This window comes from Trichosurus vulpecula, chromosome 7 (genome assembly GCF_011100635.1).
Source record: "Trichosurus vulpecula isolate mTriVul1 chromosome 7, mTriVul1.pri, whole genome shotgun sequence".
In the NCBI taxonomy this organism is placed as follows: Eukaryota; Metazoa; Chordata; class Mammalia; order Diprotodontia; family Phalangeridae; genus Trichosurus; species Trichosurus vulpecula.
Window position 1 is genome coordinate 68,207,253 of NC_050579.1, and position 6,523 is coordinate 68,213,775.

Here is a 6,523-nt window from a genome sequence, read left to right on the forward strand (position 1 = left end):
CTGCTCTCTCCACCCACCCAAAAGAATCCCTTCCCTTCCTCCATCCCTTAAAGGACTAGTAATCTAAAACAACAAACTGAGGTCAGCAGAGTCAGATGGCTGGCAGGCAAATCTTATAGAATTTATGTACAAGCTAAATAAATATGGTTTGTTTGGAGAGGCAGAGAGAGAGAGAGAGAGAGAGAGATACCCTGGGCCAAGGCCTTCCCCAACCAACAGCCTGCCCAGCTGCCCTCACAAGCCGGTTCAGTGGGGAGCTAGACAGCAGTGGAGGCCTCTGCAGCATCGCCCTCATCTGCCAGGGAGCATGTGGGAAAACCCCAAGTTGTCCCCTGTTACTCTGTTACATTGTGGCAGAGCAGTGTTGGCTTATTCATGGTTAAGTGCACAATTTCCTGATGCATGGGGGCTCAGGGGATCCTAACTGACTTTAGACAGCATATTTGATTGAGAGGGGTGGGGAGAGAGAGAGAGAGGAAAGAGACAGAGGTAGAGAGAGAGACAGAGACAGAAAGGAGACAGACAGAAAGAAGACACAGAGACAAAGAGAGGATAGAGTGAGAAAAAGATGTGGAGGAGAGAGAGAGAGAGAGAGAGAGAGTCAGAGACAGAGAGACAGAAACAGAGGCAGAGAGACAGAGTGTAACAACAATGTTACTTGCAGCTAATGTGGAGGTGTAAGGCCATTAACAGCAGCACACAGGAGGGCTGCTAGCATAGATTCTTTGATCTGCTTTTCTTTTTTTTTTAATTTTTAAAATTTTTTTATTTTTAGTTTACAACATACAGTTCTACATAATTTTGAGTTCCAGATTTTCTCCCCTCCCTTCCTCCTCCCTCCCCAAGACAGCATGGAATCTCATATAACTACCATGTATAACTTCACATTGAATTAATTTATACACTAGTCAAGTTGTGGAGAAGAATTATAACCAATGGAATGAATCATGAGAAAGAAGAAACAGAACCAAAAAAAAAAAAACCCCAAAAACAAAAACAAGAGAAGAAAAAAGGCGAGCATGTAGTGTGCCTCAATCTGCATTCAAACTTAACAGTTCTTTCTCTGGATGTAGATAGCATTCTCCATCGTGAGTCCCTTGGAGTTGTCCTTGCACCTTGTGTTGCTGAGAAGAGTGAAGTCTGTCAGGGTTGGTCCTCACAGAATCCATATATCTGTGGTTAAAGGGTTTACAATCTCACTTTAATTAAACCTACATATATCATTCACTTAGTTCCAAGGAAAAAGTCAGCACCCTGAACTTCAGAGAAAATAAACAGAAGTTACAAGCAGAAATTATATAAACAGAGCAAATAATACATATCAGCAGACAGGGCTGCTAACTGTCTGACCATAGCAATACACACATAATTACCGGAGAGAAGTACCGTTAAGAAGGGGGTTCCTTAACGGCTACCCAGAGTCCCGTCTGACCAAATCACAGGAACACTCTTCCAATGAATAAGCCCCAAAGTAAAATGCTAACCTCAGAGTATACATAGGCTTCTTCAGCATCAGAGGGCATCACAACCATGTGACTCAAACTCATGTGACTTAGGCTTTCTTGTGACTTAAGCAGGTCATCAAAGACTGTTGACTCAATCAAAGGCAAGACTCAAGCAAAGGCACTTGGTTGCCTTAGTGCTGAGAAGCACTCCAATAGAAAAAAACATCAAACAGGTTGAAAAGTCTCACTTTGCTAGCCATTAGAAAGAGAGAGAGAGAGAGAGAGAGAGAGAGAGAGAGAGAGAGAGAGAGAGAAGAGACAAACACAGAGAAAAAGAAAGAGACAACTAATTAACTCCCAGTTGAGGGGGTGTGGATTTTGAGCATATGGAGGGCTGTATGGCCACTGTTTACTTAAGAGATCTTTGAGAGACAAAGCCATTGAAAAGAAGCATCAACCTCTATTTGTAACTTCCCAGAGATTTCTGGGTAAATGATACCAATAAAGATCTCAGGACCCACTGGACCATGGAAAACCTGAGGCAGCTTGTGGAGAAATAGGGTTGCTGGCTAGATGACAAGTTTCATGTCCCCAGGACACAGGAAGCTAGTGACAAGGTAAGGACCAGGAACTCATTCTGAGCTAGGACTGCTGTTCATGGATCCTAGAGAAAATAGGGAATGCTTCATTGGGCAGGTAACAATCTGAGCCTTGGAGGTAAAGAAAGATTCTGAGAATGGGAGATGAAGAGGAATTGTTTTCCAGGCATAGGGAGATAGCTCGTAGCAGGAGAGAGAATTCTAAGTTCTAAGTACAAGTCATCTTCCCATCCCCTCAATCCCTATTTTTAGATTTTCTTGCATCCCTTCAAATCCCTTGGTCGATGAAAGTGAAAGGTGATAGAAGAATTTGGAATGAGATGTTTGTATATATGCAGGTACATGGATAATGCTGGAACTTGACTTCGGTAAGAGCGATACAAAAAAGAATAGAGTAGAAATGGTCTGAAATTCACAAGAAACAATGAATAGAAAAAGGAATTCAGATATCTGGACATTCGTACCTAGACGATGAGTAAAAAAGACAATGAACTAAGGAGATTAACTTTAAAAATTGAGATGAATGAAAAGTCTCAGTAACTGAGTTTCTGGGTAATTAATAGTCAAATTATTAATTAGGCTAGTGACAATCAATAAATTGAGAGTCAACAGATTCTCTAGGTGACCAGAGACAACTAATGGAGACACTGAATGCCTTAAATATTTTTTTGAAAGGAAATGTCCTAGACAGGAGAAATCAACCCTGATTGGTGAACATAATGAAGGGGTGGGCATTTAAATGAGTAGGTGGGGTCTTCAGCCCCTCTCACCCCCAGCAATCTGGACAAGGAATCAATCTGTACCCAGACCACTCTGGCTGTTTTTTTCTTCCTGAATTGGGTCATTCTAAACTCCAATGGAGTGGTGCAAAGGTATAGGCTTAATGTTTTAAGGCTTGAATTCACCTAGATTAGATTCAGTTTAAATTCTACATAGAAATAAGGTCTCCTAGTTGGGTAGGGTCCCAATCAAGATGAGAATCAGTTTCCCTGAGGATCAGCCTTGTCCTACAGAGTTGGTTGGTTGGTGGTTGTCCCTTGTTCTTGAAGAGAACCAAAATGACATCACTATTCTACAGTCAAGTTTCTGTGTGTCTGAATGTGGCTGATCAGACCAGTATGAGCTCAGAATCCTCTACCACAGGTCAGGCACAAATAGTCCTTGTGAACATTTGGGACAGGTTCTCTAAATCTGAGTATCTTGCATTTCTTTTGAGCCATTTCAATTCTGCATTGTCTTAGAGCACAGCACCTGCTCTGAAGAGGGCATGCTATGCTGAGTGGTCCTGTGCCAGTTTCTCCCATGTCACACAATCAATTCCAAAGTTCTTAAGAGAGACCTTGAGAGTGTCCTTGTATCATTTCTTCTCACCACCATCAACATGTGAACACTTGCCCTGTGTGAATTCTTCATAAAATAGCCTTTTTAGCAAGTACACGTTTTGTGTTTGAACAACATGGCCAGCTTATCAGAGTTGCACTCCCTGAAGCAGCGTTTGAATGCTTGGCAGTTTAGTTCAAGAAAGAACCTCAGGGTCTTGTACCTTATCTTGCCAGGTGATCTTCAGAATCTTCCTAAGACAATTCAAATGGAAATGATTCAGTTTCCTAACATGGTGCTGGTATACTGTCCAGGTTTCACAGGCATACAACAATGAGGTTCACAGTTTGGTAGTCAGTCTAATATCTCTTCTCTCCCATACTTTCCTTCGGAGCCTCCCAAACACTAAGCTAGCTCTGGCAATGTGTGTGTCAACCTCATAATCAATGTATACATCCCTGGAAAGTACACTACCAAGGTAATTGAACTTATCCACAGAATTCAAAACTTCTCCATTTGCTGTAACCAATGGTTCCATATATTGACGGTGCGGTGGTGGTTGATGGAGCATGTGTTTTTTCTTGGTGTTAATTTTTAGGCCAAAATAAGCACAAGCAAAAGAGAATCAAGGCATACTTTGTTGCATCTCAGCTTGAGAGGCTGCACTGAGTCAAAAATTATCTGTAAACAGAAAACCATGCACCAACACTCCCTCCACTCTGGTCTTGGCTTATAGCCTTTTCAAGTTGAGGAATTTACCATCAGCTCAGTAGCTGACCTTGACATCATGTTCATCCTCATTGAAAGCATTTGACAACATGGCTGAAAACATCATTCTAAAAAGCATGGGAGCAAGCACACAACCTTGTTTTATTCCATTGGAGACAGGAAAAGCACAAGAGCATTGTCCATTATCTAGAACCCAGGCAAGCATGCTGTCTTGAAATCGATATACAATGCTGATGAACTTCTCTGGGCAACCATATTTTGACGTAATTTTCCATAAGCCCTTGTGACTAACAGTATCAAAGGCCTTGGTCAGATTTACATATGTTGTGTACAGATCTCTGTTCTGTTCCCATCATTTTTCCTGGAGTTGTTGGGCAGCAAATGCCGTATCAACCATCCCTCTGTCCTTTCTGAAACCACACTGGCTCTCAGGTATATGACCATCTTCCAGGTGAAGAATCAGACTATTAAGGAGGACTCTGGCAAGAATCTTACCAGCAATGATTAAGAGAGAGACTTTCCCCCCTCCCATGATTTTCAAAGGACAGTCTATTTCCTTACCTTTATAGAGATAAAAAATGGAGGCATCCTTGAACTCCTGGGGGATACTCCTCTTGCCATAAAACCTGGAAAATTTCAGTCACTTTCTGTATGAGCAATGAACCCCTACCTTGAAAATCTGAGCTGGAATAGAATAAGCATCAGGTGCTCTTCCACATGAAAGGAGCCTAATGGCATTCAAAACTTCTTCGGTTGGAGCTTCAGCTAGAAAGCAATTGACCTCAACCTGAGCTAAATGGTCAATGGCCTCAGCATTGATTGATGATAGTTTGTTAAGAACACTATGGAAATGTTCAGTCCATCTCTCTAGGATCATGTCCTTATCACTAATCAATGTGGCTCCACCAGCACTAGTTAAGATGCACCAAAGGATTTTGGCCAATAGATAGCCCTCAGGGCATTATAAAAGCACTTTGGGTTGTTACTATCAGTATAAAACTGAATTTCATCTGCCTCCTTACTGAGCCAAGAATCCTGCATCTCTCTAAGCTTTGCTTGTTAGTTTACTTTTGATAGAATTAAATCCTGACTCCTTAGAGATGGAAGAACTATCCTGCTGATAAACCCTATGGAGTTCTCTTTTTTTCATTTTGCAGTTTCAGAATTTCTCCATCATTTTCATTAAACCAGTCTTGATGTTTGTGAGTATTCTGACCAAGATGAGCAAATGCAATGCTATATATCAAATTTCTGAAAGCTTACACTCCTTTTCCACTCCACTGTTGCCAACTGTGTGTTGGCTCAATTTTCCCTCCAAGTTAGCAACAAACTGTTTCTTATGATCAGTACAGTACTCTGTGCCACACATTGCCTTCATTACTCTCAAATCCTCTGTCTCTTCTCCTTACAGTCACATAGACTATTAAATGCCAATGTTTGCAGCAAGAGTGCATCCACGAAGTTTATTTGCATTTAGTAAACAGAAGGCAGTGTTTCTGATGAGAAGGTCATGAGGCTGGCTGACTGATCTACAGGTCTGGTCACTGAATCAGGAAATAAAGAGAAAAAATCTTAACCTTAATTTAATAATCGGTTACTAATATAAAATAATTTCTCTCAAAATTCAGAAGCTAAGCTTAATGTGAAAGACAATTTCAAGTGAGGCAGTGGTGCTGAGGAGATAGTGTTTTCCCTTCTTCTATTTCCTTAACCTCCCTTGCCCCTCCTCCATCTAGCTGGCCATTGCAATGGGTAGAGAGCTAGACATGAAGGCAAGAAAACTGAATCCAAATCCTACCTCAGAACACTACTAACTGTGTGACTCTGGGCAACTCCTTTAACCTCTGCCTCAGTTTCCTTATTAGTAAAACAAGAAAAATAATAGCACTTATTTCCCTGGATTGTGGTGAATAACCAATGATATTTGTAAAAGCCCTTTGCAAACCTTGAGGTAATATAAAAACTTATTATTATTGAACCTGAGAATTCACCTCCTGTGGACCTCAGTTTCCTCATTTGTAAAATGAGGGGATTGACCATGATATTCAAGGTCTCTTCTAGCTCTAAGTCTATGCTCATTTAAACTCAAAAGGGAAGAAAGAAAAGCCCAAAATAACACTTATATACAAGACCTGATAGGAAGTAGGAAGTGATGACACCTAAATCTGAGTCTCTGAATGCTAGACACTGTAGGACCAGAAGCACATAGCATGAAAGCATGTGGACATCAAAGGGCTAGCTGCCCATATGCCCAGACCAATGTGTTTCATGAGGGGTATGCTAGTAAATGGTTAACAACCAGTTTTAAAATGCACACAAGACAGACTTTTAAGCTTAATCTGCAGTATTAACATTTTCCCCATAAGTTTCTTAGTTTAGAGTCACAATCAACAAAACAATCAATCAAGCACTGATTTGTAGAATTTGCTG